The 22,004-nt window shown below is 35.3% G+C and overlaps 1 pseudogene; it reads left to right on the top strand.

Moving 5' to 3' along the window:
* The first annotated feature begins 802 nt into the window (after positions 1-802).
* LOC114097190 (non-histone chromosomal protein HMG-17 pseudogene) lies at positions 803-1,084 on the top strand (annotated as a pseudogene).
* The last annotated feature ends 20,920 nt before the right edge of the window (positions 1,085-22,004 follow it).

Here is a 22,004-nt window from a genome sequence, read left to right as displayed (position 1 = left end):
GAAAATGGAATATGAAACCAAGCAACAGTAGTGAAAATTATATATGACAAAATTCAAGATAAAAACTTCAAGAATAAGGTCACTATGTAATGACCAAGGGATTAAATTATTGAAAAGATGTAGTTTATAAACCTATATGTACATAACATCACAGTATCTAATTTTATAAAGTATTATTAGACTTATAGGAAGAGAGAGGTTCCATTAAAACAATAGTGAGTTAGTAGCCCACTCTCACCAATGGATAAATTATCTAGATGATAAATCAATAAAGAAACATCAGAGTTAAGCTATACTACAAATCAAATAAACTTAACAGCCATTTATATAATGTTCCATCCAACAGCTGCATTCATTTCAGCATCAGTGCATAGGAACTTTCTCTAGAATACACAATATCTTAGGCACAAAACAGTCTTAACAAATTCAAAAGCAAAGTCATGCCCTGTAACTTTTCTGATTGCAGGGGAATGAAACTAGATGTCAACAGGAAGAGAAACTTTAGAAATTGTACAAATATATGGAGACTGAACAATGTGTTTTGATTAAACTAAGTTGTTGAGGAAGTTAGAAGGGAAATATAAAAATCCCTTGAAACAAATGAAAATGGGGATACCAAAACCTGTGGGTATAGCAAAAGCAACACTAAGAGGGAGATTTATAGAGATGAGTGTCTACATCAAAAAATAGAAACCTTTCAGGGCAGTGTGAAGAAGAAGAGGCTGAGAATGACACCTAGACTGGCCCAAGTGTGCTGCTGCATCCCCGTGTCCAGTGCTTCCCGCCCACCACGGTCGCCACCATGCCCAAGAGAAAGGCTGACGGCAATGCTGAAGGAGATGAAGCCAAGGTGAAGGATGAACCACAGAGAAGACCCGACAGGCTGTCTACTATCTGCTCCTCCAAAGCGAGAGCCAAAGCCTAAAAAGGCTCCTGCAGAGAAGGGAGAGTAGGTACCCAAAAGGAAAAAGGGAAAAGCTGAGGTTGTCAAGGATGGGAATAACCCTGCAGAAAATGTAGATGCCAAACAGACCAGGCACAGAAAGCTGAGGATACTGGAGATGTCAAGTGCGAGGATTTTTAATAACTGTACTTCTGATGACTGTACGGTTTGAAATGCTATATTTTAGCAAGTTTTATTTTTAAATGCAGAATTTACTACTTTTTTCTTTAAAGGTATTTTGTTGGCACACAGAACACTTCATTGTTGTTTTCTGGGGGAGGAGCATCAATAACTAGTAGAATTTCTCCAAAGCTGGATTGCTGTGGGGGAAAACACTATTTATTGCTAGTTTTGAGGGACTTCCCCTTGGTTCTCAAGAGGAGGGATTCCCTGATGTTTGCACACATAGCCACTTTGGCACAAATACCCGGTGGTATGGAAAAACTCAGACTTTATCTTTATCTCCTCCTCCTCCCCCCCTCCCCCCTCCTCCCCCTCCCCCCTCCTCCCCCCTCCCCCTCCCCCTCCCCCTCCCCCTCCTCCTCTTCTTCTTCTTCTTCTTCTTCTTCTTCTTCTTCTTCTTCTTCTTCTTCTTCTTCTTCTTCTTCTCTCTCTCTCTCTCTCTCTCTCTCTCTCTCTCTCTCTCTCTCTGCCATGGGCATAAATTTAATTCCCCTAAACTCAGACCTGTTGGGACCTGATTCCCAACAATTGGTTTTACCAGTGTGGGGGGCAATCTGGACTTTGCAGTGACAACATTGAGAATAGTGTCCTTCAGAAGAGCAGTGGTTCCTTTTCTAGATTGTGGATCTACAGATTAATAATTTTTGCCATTTTTATCTCATTTCCTGAAAGTTAGGATGGGTTCATGAAAAGTTATTAAACAACATGCCAAATGTGAAATGTCAACTCTCACTCTAAACTTTCCCTATTCAGAGAATCAAATGAAGACTTCACTGGGTTTTACAGTGAATTTCTGATTTGGGTAGTACATCCAAGAAGGGGTTTTGAAAGTTGTTGTATGCCCTTAATGATTGTTTGCCCATATCTTGCCTGAAATACCATAATTGCTTATTAAAAGTATCTTTCATAAAGCAGGATACAGTTTGGCTTCAGAAAAAAATTTTCAAATAAAAACCTAACAACACATTTCAAGAATTCACAAGGAAAGAATGCACTGAGCCCAAAATTAGTAGAAGAAAATAAATAATAATAAAAAAATAACAAATCCCATATTTTCATCTGAGAAGGAATCTATGCCCAAATATGTAAAGTATTCAAAATTTTAGCAACAAAAGAGTAAGTAATCCAATTAAAAAATGGACAAATGATTTGAATATATAATTTTGAAAAATAGAAGAAATAAAAATGGCTAGCAATATAGGGAAAAATACTATCATTAGCCCCCAAACATGGATGTGTGTGTGTGTGTGTGTGTGTGTGTGAGAGAGAGAGAGAGAGAGAGAGAAAGAGGGGGGAGAGAAAGAGAGAGAGAAAGAGAGAGAGACATTTTTGCATTTTTGGTGGGGGTTGGTACTGGAGATTGAACCGAGGGGAGCTTAAGCACTAAGACATATCCCAACACATCTTATTTATTTATTTATTTTAAATTTTGAGACAGGGTCTCATTAAGTTACTTGGGTTCTAAGTTACTGAGGTTTGCCTCAAATCTGTGATCGTCCTACATCAGTGTCCTGAGTCCCTGAAATTACATGTGTTTGCCGCCATACTCAGCTCACATGGCTATTTTTAAAGAAAAAAAAAAGTAGCATATTCTGACAAGGATGTGGAGGAAAAGGAACACTTACATACTGTTGGTGGAAAGGTAAATTATTACAGCCACTAAGGAAAACAGCATAGCAGTTCCTCAAAAAACTAAAAATAGAAACACTACGCTCCAGTGATAACCTTCCTGGGTGTACAATGAAAATGAATGAAGGACTGAGAAGTTGTCCCCATCATAAAGCCAGAGTAGACAAGGCTCTTATATGGGAATGTAAATCTTTAACATCCTCAGTTATCAGAGATGTAAACATAACATTTAACTTTTAATGTTACAGATGTCCGTTCCCATAAGATGTAGTTAAGCTACTTAATGTCATCTGATCTTGTAAAATCTTTCTACTAGTATGACCTCTGTGTCTAGTAGAGATCCCTTTATTTCTGTTACTTAGGACTAGATAATCATGTTAGCAAATATTAATCCTACTTGTGTAGGAGGTTAGGAAACTCTGTAGGCATTAAATTGACTAAAACTTCTGATTTGGCAGTTTCACTTGATAGTTATTAGGAATTCCTTCCTAAGAATCTCTTTTTTGTCGCCTCCGGTCTTATTTATTTTGGGAGGCTAACACAAGTGCATCTCTTAAGTTACATTTAACTTTTATTTCCTTTTTTTTAATGCCCAGGAATGGCTGTGTTTTGGTTTAACTGTTTTTTCTAGGTTAAAATTGACAAGCTGGTTAAAATTGACTTTGTGCCTATCTGCTGTTAAGAGCTGAGTTCTCATGGGAGTCACTCTTAGGGAACTTGAGAGCAGCTTCTTATCTGTGCTATGATGAGTGGGGGTCTCCTGGCCATGTGGATTCCCTTGAAAGCATCAGGGATATCTTCCCTTTCCCATGACCCTCCTCTTCATAGCGAGTGCATGAGTGACTTTCTGGTTCTCCAGTGGTGTCATTAATCTCCCTGATTGGGAGGTTATGTGGCCCAGAATTGAAAAAAAAAATAAAATAAAGAAAAGAAAAAAGAAATTAATTCAACATACAAAAGAGACAAGTGCATGTTCATATTTATGTGGCACTAGTCTAATAGCTAAGATATGGATTCAGTCTAGGTGGTCATCAAAAGATGAAAGGATAAAGAAAATATGTTATATTTGCAAAATGAAGTATTATTCAGCCACAAAGAAGAATAAAATTCCATCGTTTGAAGTAAAATGGATGGAATTACAGAATATGGTATTAGGTGAAACAAGACAGTCAGAAAAACAAGTACTGTATATGCACTTATATGTGGAAATTAAAGACAGAAAGAAAGATCTGAAAATAGAAAATGGATTTCTAGAGACTGTGAAGGGATGGAATGCATGACAAGGGTATAACAATAAAAGCATTGAACCTACAGATGCATACAGGGATACGAAATATTTAAATATATTGATTTTGAGTCTATAAACAAGGTATATCCCTTCAAATATTTATAATGTAATTATTTTTGCCAAAATGTTTAGTGTTCAGTATAGAGATCTTGCATATTTTTTATTACATTTCTAAATATTTTACATTTTGATGTTAAGTTTTTTTTTCTTATTTCTGTTTTTGTTTGGTTTGTTTTTTGTGATGCTGAACTACTTCTATGTTAAATGGATTCTGAAATTTTATTTTTCAAGTTATTGCTGCAAATATACAGAAATACATTTTTATATGAAACTTGTATCTTGAAAGCCTGCTAAAAATTAAAAATAAAAGAGTAAAATATATTTCAGTTTTTTTTAAAAAAGTTTTAAGCATACCCTTGAGCTATGCACTCATATTTGTTGATGTGCAGCTTGCTTTCTATGGTGGGACTGTCTGTAACAAGAGTTTCACCCAGTACCCTGGAGGCCCAGTTGTCTTGTGATTGTCCCTTCTTGATGTCCTGCTCTATAGTCAACTGACTTTCTCACAATCATGTAAACAAATTCCTTGTAATTTCTCTGGTAGATAAACTGATAAATAGAATGAGATAAATAAGTTATTAAATATAACTACATCTGTATGACTAGATCAATGTATCTATGTTGAATACATATTTTGTCTTGACATTGTATTCCTAAGGGGTCTGGAAAATGCTTCTCCCTTTTTCTCCACCAGGTTTACAACTTATCTGTTCATGGTAAGCATTTTCTTCCTAACAATAAAAAAGTCCCAGGCTTAATTTGTTGTAGCAGTCCAATTAATGAAATCCTAAAGGAGAAAATAAGCAAGAGAAGATATTCTAATAAAACAGACTAAAGAACAGACACAGGTACAACCTAACAGGCACAAACTCAAATTTTATCAGCTTAAATGTCCACCCTTAGCTGCAAGTTCTTGGTCTTTGCCCATAACATGACTCTTCTTGGGGCAGGTATGGGCAGTGGAAAATGAGGGCTTATGTTTTCCATGCTGTTTGAAGTATGCCATTAATACAAAGAAAGGATCTACGACTTGTGATACCTCATCAATGGCAGCACACTAGGATGAGTATCTACTATTCCTTTGCCTAGGAAGTTTTCCAGTCTATTTCTAGTGTGGACTAAGGAGATAAAAAGAAAGTGTTTAAACCAAAAGAGTTACATATTTGTGGCTATAAAGTAATTTGGAGTTATTTTTGCTTTTATTGGTTAATATTAACTATGTATAATATTATAATTAATTTTTGCATATTTTTAAAAGTTTTTTTAAGATGTTGAAGAACCTTTGTTTTATTCATTTATTTATATGCAGTGCTGAGAATCAAAACCAGTGCCTTACACATGCTAGGGAAGTGTTCTACCACTGAGCTACAAACCCAGCCCCATTTTTGCATAATTACGAATACATGAATTATGATTTGCCCCAATTCATTCCATAATATTTACCCTTACCCACCTCCTGCTTCCTCCCCTGTTCCCTTTTCTCTACTGATAATTCTGCTATTTACTTACATTTTATTTTAATTTAGTGTCTATGGATATACTTGATAGTGAGATTCATTGTAATATTTACATATGTGTACATAGGAAAGTTAGGTCAGATTCATTCCACTGTTTTCCTATCTCTCCTCTCTCACTGTCCATTCCTTCTACTCCTCTGATCTTTATTTTATTTTATGAAATACCCCACCCCCATCTCTTCTCTTCCCTCCCTCCCTCTCCTCCTCCTCCTCCTCCCTCTCCTCCTCCTCCTCTTCTTCTTCTTTTTCCTCCTCCTCCTCTCCTCCTCCTCCTCCTCCTCCTCCTCCTCCTCCTCCTCCTCCTCCTCCTCCTTCTTCTTCTTCTTCTCCTCCTCCTTCTCTCTTCCTCCCCTCCCCTCCCCTCTCCTCTTTTTATTTTAGACTAGCTTTATCATATCATAGAAAACATTTGACATAAAAAGGAATTTCTAATTATTACAATCCCTGTGCCAAGTGGAGGCACTGCTGGCTTTCTAGTGTAAACAGTACTTTTAATCTTTTTTGGTCATAGATTACATCAGGGCCACAGCTAATCACCCCTAGGGGCCTGGTCACCAGGAATACCTGATGAGGAAATGGGAGTAATGTACTTGGATCCACAGTAGCCTCCGTCATCATTCCTAAAGCAGTGACCTGTTCCTGGTAAGCTTGAAGGTTTTTTTAAATTTTCTTCCCACTATCTGTACTATACCAAGTTTATACAAAGTTGCAAATTCAATTGGATTATAACATTTAAATGTAATGGACTGAAATTCTATTTTAAGTTACTATATTTATGTTTTAAATTATCTATTTAAAGTCCTCTGATGTATAATTAATTGGCTAAATTTATATGCTCAAATTATAATATAAGTATTTACAGAATATTCTCTCTTGCATTCTTAATGTATTATATTAATCATGTCTGGAACACATTAAACAGTTTTCAGAGGGGAATGTTCTGAAAAATATGTGACAAATTGTCTAGGTAAGAATGCTGTTTTGTGTAAGCAATCAAGAATAAAAAGCACTGAATCTTCACCTAGAAAAGGTATTGTGCAATCTTCAACTTATGGGAGTCAGGATCATGTGTGTGGAGGAGCTAACAATGTCAACTTTAAGAGTATAATAAGGTATACTATAAGGACTATTAGATTATTAACAAGGTGGACTATAGATGCCATCACCAAGCTAAAGAACCAGAGTGTTCAGCCTAGAAGAGGATGGCTTACTGATGCTCTCTAAATGATGAGTGGTCTCTGCAGAGGGTGGTAACCTGCTGTTTTCTGTCTTTTCTGAAGACAAGACAAAAGGAAATAGACTTTCCTTTTTGTTACTCAGTGACTTAGATTTAAAACAAATACAGCTCCCTTGGTAGTGAGTATTGTTAATCATTGAAATAATTCAGGCTATAGACTCTTTTCTGCAATATTAAAAGTAAATGGCTTTGGTTTAAACTGGACACAAAGTAATGAAATTATATCTCTGATGGCTCTTATAAAGATTCGTTAATAAAAGGGAAAAAAGCTTAATAAACTTATAAAGATATATATATCTTCAAAATAACTTTGGTAAATTGAACCTCAATAACAAGTAACTGAAAAGTATCTCAGGGTTCTCAGGGGATATTTCCTTTCAACCCATTTTAAAAATGAATGCAGCTGAAATTTATGAAGGCATGATTTGCTACAGATACAGTGTTGGAAGTCTCTAAAACACTATTCTAAGTTAAATGATATAATTATAAATATGTAAACAAATGTCACTTATTATGAAAAGCATCCATATTTCTATATATGTTTTAAAGGTATTTTTGCAATTTAAATTTGGCAGGTTGTTGCAACAGAATAAATGCTGTTAAAAATCAAATAATTACAGGGTTTTAAAAATAAAACATGATTCTTATCCTTAAGAATTCAACATTCAAGAGCAAATCAGTTTAGCAAATACTTAATGGCATCCTGATGTTTAATCAAAACAACAGAAACAAACAAACAAACAAAAAACTAATGCTAAAAAGGAACTAGTAGTTGTAGGTATGTAGAAGATGTAGATATTGGCTAGTAGGGAAGATAATATTTGAGAAGGGGTTTAAAGAATGAAGAAGAGTTTTTCAAATGAAGAAGAGTTGATGGGCTATGCAGAGCAAACCTCAAAGTCATGCAAGAGCAGGTGAGGATTGCATTGCAGAAATCAGGAAGAGCTTAGTGTGTCTGTTGGATGAAGTGACCAAATGCAAGGGGCAGCACGAACTAGATTGCCCAGAAGTCACTTCAGGTGTTTGCACTTTAAACTGCCTTGAAAATTCATGTGGAAAATATGTCATTGACCTGGACCTCAGGGCTTCTAACTTGAAAGGTGATTCTGATGCAGATTTTGTAAGGACCAGAGTGGAGAACCACAGCACACTGCAATGAGAAGTTCACTAAGGTGTCTTTATGTCCTGAGCAACCTAGGAAACCTGCATGGGATGTTTTTGTGAGAAAGTCCAGTTGCATCCATTCTTTTGCTCTGTAAATGGCTTTACAAATTACTCAAGAACATAATGCCAACTGTTCTGCTAGATTAGCTAAGAAAATAGTCATCTACAAAAAAATCTCCCAAGTGTACACTCATTGCACAGTGCATTGGAAAATGGCTAGACATATTTTCAGTCCCAAAGAAACAGAAGATGTTCTTGAGCAGATAAAGTGGAGTTGATTAATCTACGTGCACAGCTGCCTTCCAGACTGACTGTAATCTGCTTGATGGGATGGAGCAGCTTGACATTCCAAACATGCACATTTCACAGCAAAAATTTGATTCTTACCAATACAAGGGATAGGGAGTTGGTGAGGAGGGCAGTGAGAGACGTTTATGATCCTGTTGTCGCTGGTAAAAACCCCATGCCCAGAGCTAGTTCTGAGTGGCAAACCTCTTCAGAAAGAATACCTGAGTTATATGGCTTCCAGCTAGTCAAACATATTTGATTCCTTAATTTTCAAATAATATTTTTTTAACTTTTAAAAAGTGGTATAGAAAATTATTGCGGATAATGTGAATGTCTTTATAGTGCATATGTGACAAAAGAAACTAAAGGCTACACATTTTAAGAGTTAATTCAACTTTATACATTTGGAAAACAATAACCTTTAGGATTGTAAATCGCTAACCTGCACTATTTGAAGAAAAACATGTACAAATGAAAGACTAGAAATAGATAATTATAGGATAGGCTTGAAGAGAGAAATACCCAAGTATTTTATCACAGGAACCAGACCTAATTGATACAAATAATGTCATAAAAATAAAATACTTGTAAAACCTTAGTTGGAATTTTTAAAAATTAAAACTCTTATAAATCAGCAAATATAAAGAGGAAACAGAAGCCAGTTTAGCCAGTTTCTTTGTATTAACACCATAGGGAAACCACCTTGAGGGAACATTCTTGGATGTCTGGACTGAATTATAGTTGCAAAATTTCCAACTTTTCATTACAGTTTTTATTTTTAATTCAAGAATTAGGAATTCCTAGCATATCATGAATTTATACCTATATGAAAAGAAAATTATACATTAAATATCTAATTCTAAATAGTGTAGTATAAACATTCTACAATTCTAATACTTATTTTGAGCAAAATATGGAAATAGAAAAATAGGGACATAAGTACCAAATAGGACAAAATATATCATTTTAAAAATAATGTTTTATATATACATTTTATATATTATTTTGGGTTTTGGTACATAATTTACAACATTCAAATGAAATATAAGAACAGATACACACTCACTTTCTCTCTCTCTCTCTCTCTCTCTCTCTCTCTCTCTCCCTCCCTCCCTCCCTCCTCCTCTCTCTCTTTTATTTTTGATTTCTGTGGCACTAGGGATTAAACTCAAGACCACTCTACCACTGAGCCACATTCTCAGACCTGCCCTTTTTTTCTTTTTCTTTTGATGCAGAATCTCAGTAAATTGCCCAGGCAGGCCTCGAAGTTGCAATTCTTATGCCTTGATCTCCCAAGTATCTGCACCTGGCTAACTCTTTTTGGCTTTCAAACCATGGAATACTCACCTGTTATTCCAACCACAAAGTACACAGCCTTCAGTTATACTTGAATTCAGTGATGGTGTTTGTTGTTGAACATTTTCTGAATAATTATCTCAATTCATTGGCTTTCAGGATTATGTGTAAAACTGATTCAGATGACATACATATTCATTCATCAGAGAACAGTTTATTTTCAATACTATTATGCTAAATTAAATTTATCATCTTTTGATGATTAGTCATTGTATGATAAACTACTTTTTACAAATACAAAAGGCTCTAAAATGCTAATGACTGCATTTGAGAAACACAGGGCATAGCAGAAAATGAAATTCACCCACCTGAATTTTCAAGATTCTTTTTTATTTTTTATCTTTGTGTTAGTGCCCCAATGATTTATATTTATTTCCAAAATATTTATATTACTCTATATAAACAGGTTGTGCCATTAGTAAATTCTATTAGTACATGGTAAAGACCAGAGTATATCTTCCCCTTTAAAATGTCTATAATATTAAAGAGAATATGTAATTGAAAAAACATACTGATTATACTGATTCTTAGAGTTATGGGGTGGGAGTAAGTTCCATATAGGTAAATAAACTTCTTAAAAACTATGTCTGGTAGCATTTAACTTAGCCCATTATCTAGTAAGTGTTTTTCCAAAGAATAATTAAGAAACAATTGGCTTGTAATTGCTAAATTTAGTAATCATGGATGTGGTATAGCAGAATCCCTTTGGCATTCAGGTCTATACAACCTGCTCATAGCAGGTTAGACATAGTTCAAAAGAACATTCTTTGAAAGAATTAAAATTATTCTGAACACAGATTCTAAATTACTCAGATCTGCTGGTGCTCTTTTTCAATATGCATTTCTATGTCCATCACCTCCAACTGCAGTCTACAGCCTAATATTTTTAGCAAATGCCAACACAATTCTTTTATTAAACAATTTTACTCTGTTAGTAACAAAAACAGTATCACTCCTATGATCAAGATACAATTTTAAGTGAAATCTTCAGTTTCAGAACTAACTCTGTGGTTCCCATTGTCTAAGACAGAAGACAAGTGAATGAACTTTGGATTCTTATTGTGTAAATGGTATATAAAGCAGAGCAAATCAAAATGGTACAGCTATACAGATTTGTAACTAAAGTTCCCAATGTAACATCCATGTACATGTTCTTGTGCAATTTCCTTCTTGCCTGCCTCCACCCTGCTGAGGACCATCAACCTCCCAGGTAGAGGGGAGCAGCAGGCACACTACAAGGCCACCACCTCAACACTGAGACTGGTGGAGAAAACCTGCTCTGAGTTACTTTTTGTACTTAAACCGCAGACAGCTTATTCATTTCATTACAATGGAAAGGTGTCTCAGGCAGACCTAGCTCTTTATTAACTGGGTGAACTGTGATCTAAAAGTTTTCCCTTCATTTTCATCCCTAACTCAGCAGGTCTACAAAAATATGCTACACAAAACAAGCATTGTCAAGAGCCAACATATCCCAAGTAGTTTTCATGCGAGATTATCAACTGGAAACCATAAATCTGACTCATATTTCTCCAAGCTAAGGTAAATATTATATTCAATGATTTAGTATTGGTGATGCCAGATTTATAGAATTCACCTTTTACTCAGTGATAAACACCTGTAGCATATGTATGTCTTTAGTTCCCTCTGTGAAGATATTAGAGAGAGATTTTTTATATAGAATTACATTGTCTTAGAAGTCAGTTTCTCTGACATTTTGCATTTTGTAATTCTGTGTATCCTCTTTTTCTGATGATTTTCTGATTGGATAAATCACTTCCAATACCAGTACCTTTTGATGAACACATCTTCATTACATCATTCCTCCCAGCTGGCCACTGTGGAAGCAGCAAAAGTTTCTTTTTGTTTTTTTCTTTTTCTCCCTGATTTTATTTTATTTTTTGTGTGTGTGTATGTGAGAAGATGTACATTTTAGGGAGTATAATTACAAGCATCTCATAAAAATAAATAGAGATGTCTGATATGAACACAGATACCTGTATGAGCTCTTCACCCACAGCCTGTTCCTTCTGGAAATTATAGAAAAGCAATAAAGAGTTCTCTCACACATCCCATTTTCAGTGCAATAAGGAGAGACATATGGGAAGCATATAGTAAAAACTAACAAATTGTGGAAATCAGTGAGATTTGGCAGAAACTGTACAAGAGAGACAGGAGAGAAGCCCAGTGGCAGTCGTTTTTTTTGAAAGCACTAGATAAATATTTCCTAAAGGTAAGGAGCTCCTTTAGTAGTACACAAATTATATACTTTCAGTGCAGACTGGCAGAAGCAGCATTCTAGACAAGGTTTAGGAAGAAAGAAAAAAATCAGTTACATATCAAAACCCTTACCTGGCCGAAAGAAAAAGAAAACATAAGCAAAGTCAACACATATAAGTATGTTTGCAATGTATGTCTCATCTATATGTCTGACATATAGCTCAAGGTTTCAGATTACTGCCTTACATAATAAATATTTATTGAATGAATACATGAGTCAAAGTGAAAATTTTGGCAAAGCACACACTCTGTAGAAATTAGAAATGGCTGTTACACATATTTAAAGATGCTCAACCACCAGTCATAATAAGATAAATTATTCTATTTTTCATCTATTAGATTGGCAAAATCCCAAATACTTGATAAAACTTCCTGTCGGCAAAGCTATGAGGAAACAGTTATCATACAGAGCTGATGGGCATGTAATTTGTATAAGATTTATGGAGAGCAAGCTGGCAATAGTTTTCATAAGTACAAAGGCATATAACTTTTGACACAGCCATTTGAATTTGAGTAGTATCCAAGGGACTTGCTCATGTGCGTAATTAAGTACATACAAGGTTATTCAATGCAGCATTAATACTAGAAGTAAATTAATGGAAAAGTTAAATTTCCATTGATAGGAAACTAGGATTGGTCTTGTTAATTATAATTTATCTACTGAATAAGAATGTGATATAGCTGTACAAAGAATGAGAAAAATCTCCTAAGATTGACAGAATACATAGTTAATGAAAAAAGGGGGTAAGTCAACATAGCTTTCATATTATGCTAACCTTTGTGTTTTAAAAAAGGTAATGAAATCAAACAAACTATATTGTTATTTTGCGTCCATGTGCGAATATGCAGCTATGAATTCCATCCACTATGATGCACCAATAAAAATAAAAAAAATAAAAAGGTAGAAAATAAAAACACTTATTTTAGCTATTCGTTTATACTTATATTTTATAAACATAAACAATTGGAAGAAATCACAAAAAATATAACAACAGTTGTTTCCTGTTTGAAGGATGAAGATGAGAATTAAAGAGATAAGAAAGAGGCACAGGAAAAAGACATGAACACACAGCTTTTACTAGCTTGAAATTTTTAATTCTTTTTCAGAAAAAGAATTTCCTATTAAAAAGTTTAAATTTAAATTATGAAAGAGATGATGAAAGAAAAAACTACCAAGTAAAACAATACTGAAGTCCAGATTTATCACAAAATGATACTCTGATTTATAGCTATAAAACCTATCCTGTTAATTTATTAATCAGCAAATGATTATTGAATTACTTCCATTATTCAAGATTCTGAAGATGCAAGTTGCTGATTCTTCTGGAGCTTCCATTTCAGTGAGAAAGGAAAATGATGGATGAGTTAAAAAAAAAAAAGAATGTCAGATGATACTGTTATTAATAATATATCATCTAAACAGTGATTTGGGAGCTGGTTTTATAGAGTGGTCTAGGAAAGTCTCTGAAGATTGACATGAAAGGAAGTGACATTTGGACTATGATTTGAATGACAGAAAGGAGGCAGGCATGCACGTATTAAAAGAACAGACATACCATGCAGATACTAGCAGATGCAAAGGCTTAAATTGGGAATAAACTGCAGTTTAAAGGACAGAAGAACATGCCACATTAATATAGGAAAATGAAAAAGAACTAGGGTAACATGAACTATGAGGTAGGTATGAATCTGTCAGGTAGAGCCATCTAGAGCCTTGACTGTCAGGGCAAGATAAGGAGATGGCTTTCTATGTGGGATTAGAACCCACTGGGATGTTTTATGCAGATGAAATGTGATCTGACTTGTATAAATAAAACGTTTGTCTCTCCTATTTGGCTGTACATTTTAGGAGGTGAGAGTTGAAGCAAAGTTTCTAGTTTGTCATTTTTGTGATCTTCTATGTAGATAATGATGACATTTCAGCTAATTTGAAGCTGGAAAAGAAAGGAGATGCTATGAGCAGGATTTACTGATGATTGGAAGTGGGGTGAAAGGAAAAAAAAGAATCTAATGAGTCTAATGAACTGAGGATTTTGGCATAGGAACATATGTACAGAATAGCTCTATTTTGAGAAGAAACAGATTTGAGGAATGAAACAAAATTACTGTTTTAGGCACCTGTGTCCAAGATGCTCAACCAAGTAATTGAAGAGTAGGAAGTTGGATGCATTTGTGAAACTCAGGGAGAAGTAGGGTCAAGACAAATGATTTAGTAATTATTTGTATATTGTTGTATTTAAGTGGGTGAGGGACAAATTAAATTGTCAATGAGTGAGAACAGATATAAAAGAGTTGATGAATAAAGAACCTTATCCTATGGGTATGGCAACTTCTAGAAGCAAATATTAAGAAAACAGGAAATGTGCATTCTTGTCAATTATTTAAAAAAAGGAAATAACCATTTCTTAGGATACCATTATATTCTTCATTAGTGGGTAAAATAATTTTGCTTAAATAAAAACATTCAAAGCTTTTAAGATTGTGGTAAAACTAAAATAACAGAGTTATTTGCTTTGAAATAAAATGTAGTGAAAGACAACACATTAGTAGAATTTAACTCAGTAGTTCTTTTAGAAATTAAAGAAAATCAATACAGCTCCATATGTAGAAGTGTTCAAATCAACTGTAGTGCATGTAGATTGGTTGGATATTTTAAAACCACTAAGAATTATCATCAAAATCATCATAAAACCCATGGAGATGTGCAATAGAATATTTTTAAAGAAAATTAAATTAATGGCATTTGTATAGCTTCAGTTATGTCCTCTTCTCATGACCGTCTGATGGATTTTGTTTATTGTCTATTTTTCCGGTTTTAAAATATAAAACCCTAGAATATTTACTTTATATTGATCCCAATATGCACGTCTGCCATTTTATCCAACTACCCATTTTGTTGGCATGAACTTTAGGGAGGTGACTATGAGCTAGGGAATGACATCATTAATGATGGATATTTATGTTGGAATAAGACTGATTCAGAAATTATGATGTGGAATACTAATAAAGATTCAGCAAATTAGAGAGAGAGGGATAATCAGAGATAAGCAGCAGAGTGGGGCTGGAATTGACAAAAGAGAAACAATCATAAGAGAAGTAGATACATATGAAAAGAAGATACATTTGGGGTTGATTCCAAGGACCCTGGAATTTGAAGTATGCTTAAAATGGAAGAAAAAATATTTTAATGCATGTCCCCAAACACCATAATGACCTAGATATAGAAACCTTAGATAAGATGAAGCCAGATTTAAAGATAGGCAGTTAGTGTACCTAGGTAAATTGGGGCTGATGGAGAAAATAGAGTTGGAGTTAAGTCCAAGAAATAGCCCCTGGGAGAATGGAATGTTCATGTTTCCAAAGTCCTTTGATACTCCCTCAACCAAAAAAGCTGTTAATTAATCACCTCCTGAGCAGTCAGGGAGCTGCTAATCAATGATCCCTGGGCTGCCATTCCCTTCCTGCCTAGCAGTCGACCTGGTCATCCCCTGGCCATTACACCAACATCCTCCAGTCACTATGCAGCAGTGGGAAAATGAACTAATAAGGGAGAAGAATTCAGGAAAACAAAATAAACTTTAGACTTATACAAGGAACAGGACTTCCTCATCCCCCGGATTCTGCCTTGAGGTCCTCTTCTTCCACCCAGGAGAAGTCTGCTTTACTATCCTTTAATAAACCTTCTTATTTTTACTCTATACTTGCCCTGAAATGCTTCTCTGGTGTTACACTTCAACATTGGAGGAAGCAGGACTCCTAGCGCTAACCAGCAGTATCAAAGATACATTAAGCTAATGTTTTATTGAGGTTGGTTTTAATAGACAAAACTAAGAAAATATTTTTTTCCACGCAAAGTCCTTTTGATTATTTCAAGAAATCTTAAAACTTTTTTTTCCTTTTCTTCCTTTTTCTTCCTATTTCTCTGAATTAACCTATGACTTCAGGTTATTGATATTTATAAATATGTAAGCAAATTTATATATAACATTAATGGTTGTGAAATGAGAATTTTATACTAATTTCCTAGAAACCAACACTTAGAAAACAATCCATATGCTGAAGAAAAATGGTCCTTAATGGAAAAATCTAAGATATCATAGTGAGCAAGCTGAAGGAAATATTTAACTTCAAGGGCTTTTTCAAAAAATTTCTCAAAACAGCACAAAAAAATGGCCTGGGCTCAGAAGTCATTTTCTCCAGGACTAGAGACAGTTCTGTACAGTAATTTAGGCACCCAAGGAAGCACAATGACATTATCTAAACAACAGTGGAAGGACTAAGCATTCCTGTCCCCCAGGTAGATCCTGAAAAGTATTAGCCTGCCTCTATATGTATACTGGCTTTCATTATACTGTATGTGAAGTAAAGGACTCCTACCAAAGGAAATCCAAAAGAATAACATAAAAATCAGGTCATTTATGAGAGGGTAAATCCAGTGCTCAAAGAATATGTTCCTTATTCCCAAATGGTGTACAGAAGCTTATAATTATGAAAAAGCCAAAACTGTTCAGTTTTGTGGAGATGCACAGAAAAGAAGAATAATGTGTTAAGTATGCTAACACATACTCAATGAGAGCATCGAGTATCTGTTATAATTGCCTAACAAATAAGGAAAAAAAATGCATATATTCAATATCTTAGCTTATTATTAGGTGTTTTTATCACTTAATATGTTAAATGTAACAAAGTGTTATTATACTACTTTTTAAAAACATGAATTATGAATTTTCATTTTATTTTCTATGAAGAAAGGGCATGTCAGGGCTGCAGCCATGATGTTGCAATGGCTTTTTTGTCGTATCCAAGTTTCTCCAGAAATTAAAGCTTGAGGCAAAGGTTTATGTGCTACTACTATTTTAGGAAATGCAATCACATAGAACTGACCTGAGGAAAAGGCAGAGTACAAAAAGAGTAAACTAAGAATGCACTGTTGAATTGGTGGCTGCTGATTGCTTGATCTCACAGAACTCTAAGAAACGATGTAGAATGCATATCAAAACTGTGTACATCCTCTAGTTCCTATCTCTGTACCTGTCAAAGATTATTAGTCTTTCAGGAAGTTTGGAATTACCTATACTTCCAGATTGCATTGAATCTCATTGTATTTTGTACCTTTGGCATCCAAAGAGTAATCCTATGGTGGAGGCAAGAATTACAGGGCACAGACACAGGGCAGGGCACTGTCAGCTTGTACCTACTGCAATCTGTGCAGAGGAGGTAGCTATAGCAGTGCCTGGAGCAAGGAATAGTAAGACTAAAAGCATGAGAGAACCCCTGAGAGAAGGGGTTCCCAAATTTTTGCAGGCATCAGAAGTATCTGAAGGGCTTGTTATAGCACCTACAGCTGGTTGCCATCTTCACAGTTTTTGATTCTTAGGTCTGGGGTGGAAGCAATGCCATGCATTTCTAACAAAGTGCTATGATGCTATAGGCCCCAGGGCACACATTGAGAAAAACTGCATGAGTCTGCAGTCCATCGTGTCCTTTCTAGATCATCTGGTGCCTACTTGTCAATGTCTTGCACTTTCTTCTATGTGTGATCTATTTTCTCCAGGCCATAGACAAATCTCCTTAGTGGACTATGCTGAAAGTAGATCGAATTACCCCCACAGAGGCACAGGAGATGGCGGTGGGGAATAAATGTCATCTTCTAACTATGTGCATCAGGTGGGGACTTTGTGCAGATACAGACCACTGGACAGTAAGGTGTTCATTTCCAGAAACAGGACAGAGCTGCTTCTGCCAGCCCAGGCAGTCCCATTGGATCTAGAGGAACACTCTTCTTCTCTCTTGACTCTTGAACCAAAACCTTCTTTTCTAGTTTTCCCATTTCATTCTGCAGGAGAATATGTTTTATGAGAAAATGGGAAGAAAAAGGTAATTCTAAAATGAAATCATTTTTAAAGTTTACTTTTAGTTTACTAAACTCCATAAAAAATGTTTAGTATCCATAATTTAGACATTAAAAACAGTAGGAAAATATTTTATGAATGTCATGGTTGAGCAACAAATATATCAAGAATCAAGATAACTTGGTATAAAACATGGGAACTCACAATATAAATAAAGGGTAAAAGACAATGGATAGAAACATAGTTCTTTGAATCTTATAAAGATCGTGGTAGTTTTTTTTTAATTTACATCAAAACAATTCAGATAAGTATCTCCAAAATTATAAAATTTCATTCATTTTGGAACATACCTATTGAATAAAAAATGAGGCTCATAGTTAGCAAGAAATATCAAGAGGCATATCCTGTTACAGCTGTTTTACAAATGATTGCTCTTCCTGACCTTGTAGCTATAGAGAAGCCCTTCCTTGTGGTTCACAAGGGTGCTTCTGTTTAATTGAATTAATAATTTAATAATAGAAACTATTAGAGGATTTGTGAAGTCAAAAGTAAGGGATGAAAAGAGTCTACAGAAAGGAGAACATTTGGACAATTTCCATTCTGTCATTCAATATTTATTGAACACCTGTCTTACACTAAAATGGCTGCTAAGTACAGCAAAGTGCAAAGATGATAAAAAATACTTTTGCCCTCTAAAAGTTCATGGTCTACTATGTAAAATGATGGATAAGCACCGCAGTCTGGCTGGGCACAAATCACAAGCCACTCAAGCAGGAACAAACTTTATTTCCAAAACTCCCTCGAAAAAATACCACCACGCACGCGGCCTTCTCTCGGGACACACTACACCAACAGGAAATCCCTCCTCCGGAATTGCCTCCTACGACACTTCCCGGACCAATGGGAACTCTCCAGGAGTCCCTTAAGAGCTCCAAAGTAGCAGGCCTAGGCAGACAGAAGGGGTCTAATCTCCAATTGAATGCACATCTCAACATAATCATTATCATCTCAATGGCTTGCTAGGGTCACCTTTCAACCCAAAATGCCATGCGTCATTCCTACTTGGCTATGGCTCTCAGCATCTCCCCCCTTCTGTTTAATTAAACAACAAGCAATGTGGCTTAGGGACCCTGCCTGTTAGGTTGTCCAATACAACATATGGTCCTTACCCGTCATCGGATGAGCTGACCTCAAGGCGTCAGCCTCCTGTCTTAGGTTGGTACCACTGCAATTGGATCATACCCGTCACTGACTACCAGTCCAGCATACAGCCATACTTGTGGATAGGCCTTTGCACCAGTGGGGGGGTGAGGTTCTTTGCCTCACCTCTGTTGGCCCCAAAATTTGGCCTTGGTGCCAGTGGGGGGGTGAGGTTCTTTGCCTCACCTCTGTTGGCCCCAAAATATTAGACCATCACTAGCAGAAGGGAGGAGGATACAGAAATGCCAAGACATCAAGCCAATTGATGCTTCTTTGGAAAAATTGTATCACCGGTGACACCATCAGCAGAGATACACCAACACTACCACAATTCGCTGCACGAACAGATAGTTCACAATGCATACAAGTAATACATAGTCCAGCAAGTTCTGCAAGCAGTTCAAAGCAGAGGAAACTATCAATATGTCCATTTCTTCCCAACGTAAATCAACTCCTTGATTGAGCATTACTTGTTGAGTTATTATTCATTGATGCATCAGTTTATACAGTTTACTGTGATAGCGATCGAAGAAGCTGTAGTTTGGTTTTATCTTTGTCTTCACCGGCACTGGGATGAAGATATGAATTCTGGCAAAGATGGCTAAAAAAAAATAAGTAACATTCCAACAGGTACTAAGAAAACAATTTTTTGAACAATTTGCATTATCCTGAACAAAATTATTAAATATAATGAAAAGGAAAGGTGAAAGTAAACAAACAGATCTGTTAACCTCCTTATTTGTACACATATTAAAACAATCCTCAACAGCTATTTACCCAATTTAAATTAAACCATTAAAATCACGTGAATAAAAAATATTCGGATCCATTTTTTCATGAGCGCTCCTCATATATGATATATGGACATATGCACATACACACATACAACATAAAACACAAGTGTGCACACAAAATTACAACACATAAGACAATAGTAAAGGCCTTGTAGCTTTACACAGGTGAAATCTCCATTGCAATGTTTAAAAACTCCACAGTCAAAAAATAAAACTGATCAGAAAAACATTAACCTAGGTCTGTATGAGCTCAAAAAATAAAATAGAACTTTATGATGTGGAAAAATGCAATAATAAAATAGATATTGAAAAAAGCATCCTGGTTAATCACTGTCGCAGATGTAAGAATAGCCAACCTGGAGCTCTGGATATCAGCTGTTGTGGATGTGAGTCAAATCAGCTTCTTTTTGGTCTGTAGAAATTGCTTTGGTTAATCTCTCTGAATCGAAATCGGCTGCTGTTCTCCCTGTGGAAACACACATACAGAACCGCAACTCCAGACAATCACTGGGTCAGGATCTTTCCATTGTCCTGTTAGAATATCCTTCCAAAGTACCTTAGGCTTATGTACATTTTTTGGACACATATGCCTTTCCGCAGCACTAAGCCCTGATGAATCCAAGTTTAAAATGTTTAGAGTAAAAAGGGTTATTTTAAGTTTATCTTTGGGGGATATATATACCCCTTTCCAATTCCCTCTTTTTGCTTTAATAAGTACATTTTATTTATTTTTTTAAATTTGTTATTGTTGGTTGTTCAAAACATTACATAGTTCTTGATAATAAGTACATTTTAATAGTTTGATGAGCTCTTTCAACTATGCCTTGTCCCTGTGGATTGTATGGGATTCCTGTTACATGAGTAATGCCAAATGAGGAGAAAAATTGTTTAAAAGAGGTAGAAGTATAACCAGGACCATTATCTGTTTTTAACTCTTTTGGAACACCCACAGTGACAAAATTTTGTAAGCAATGAGCTATAATATCTTTAGTTTTTTCTCCAGCATGAAGGGAGCCCATCAAAAATCCGGAAGAAGTATCAACTGTAACATGCAAATATTTTAATTTCCAAATTCTGGCAAGTGTGTGACGTCCATCTGCCAAATATGGTTAGGTATCAGTCCTCTAGGATTGACTCCAAGATTAACTTGTGGTAAAAAGATCAAACAATTTTGACATTGTTTTATTATGTGTCTAGCTTGTTCCTTAGTTATTTTTAAAAGCTTTTGTAAAGTATTAGCATTGACATGGAACCTTTTATGAAAATTTGTAGCTTCTTCTAGTGTAGAGAAAATATGTATGTCATGTGTAGTTTTATCTGCTAAATCATTGCCCAAACTAAGGGCGCCAGGCAATCCTGTATGTGCCCTGATATGTCCTATAAAGAATGGATCTTTTCTTTCCCAGATTAGACTTTGTATAGTGGAAAACAAAGAGAAACCAGTAGAGGAAGGAGAAATCCTACCAGCAACCTCAAGGGATATTATAGCATTAACTATATACTGACTATCAGAAAATTAATTAAATACAGAATCTTTAAACATCACAAAAGCTTGTAAAACTGCATTAAGCTCTACCTTTTGAGCTGATTGTTTGGGTACTAAAAATGTAAAAGTTTGATCAGGGGTAACTACTGCTGCTATACCATTATTTGACCCATCAGTGAATATATTTGGAGCATTCATGATAGATGTTTTTCTTGTCATTTTTGGAAAAACTACAGGATGCGAAGACCAAAAAGACAACAAAGGATTAGATGGTAAGTGATTATCAAATGAAACATTAGATTTACACATGATTATTGCCCAAGTATTTAACTCATTAGCTAACTCATCAATTTGATCCATAGTATATGGAGTAATAATTTTATTGGGAGAAATTCCAAACACTCCCTTTGATGCTTTTATTCCTTTGAGTATTAATTGTCCTACAGCCTCAGGATACCTAGTAAGAATAGTGTTAGGAGAATAAGATAAATGTATCCATAATAATGGACCTTCTTGCCAAAATACTCCTGTAGGAATATTTTTTGTTGGTAGTACAATAAATAATAAAGGCAAACTTATATCAATTCTATCCAAATGCATATTTTCCATATATGTTTCAATGATTTTTAATGCCTTTCTTGATTCAGGCGTTAACATTCGGGGTGAATTTGGATCTGATGGACCTTTTAGGATATCAAATAAAGGTCCCAACTCTCCTGTTGGTATG

The sequence above is a fragment of the Marmota flaviventris genome, chromosome 5 (assembly GCF_047511675.1).
Source record: "Marmota flaviventris isolate mMarFla1 chromosome 5, mMarFla1.hap1, whole genome shotgun sequence".
Classification (NCBI taxonomy): Eukaryota; Metazoa; Chordata; class Mammalia; order Rodentia; family Sciuridae; genus Marmota; species Marmota flaviventris.
The sequence above is the reverse complement of the archived record's forward strand: the minus strand, read 5'-3'. Positions and strand labels throughout refer to the sequence as shown.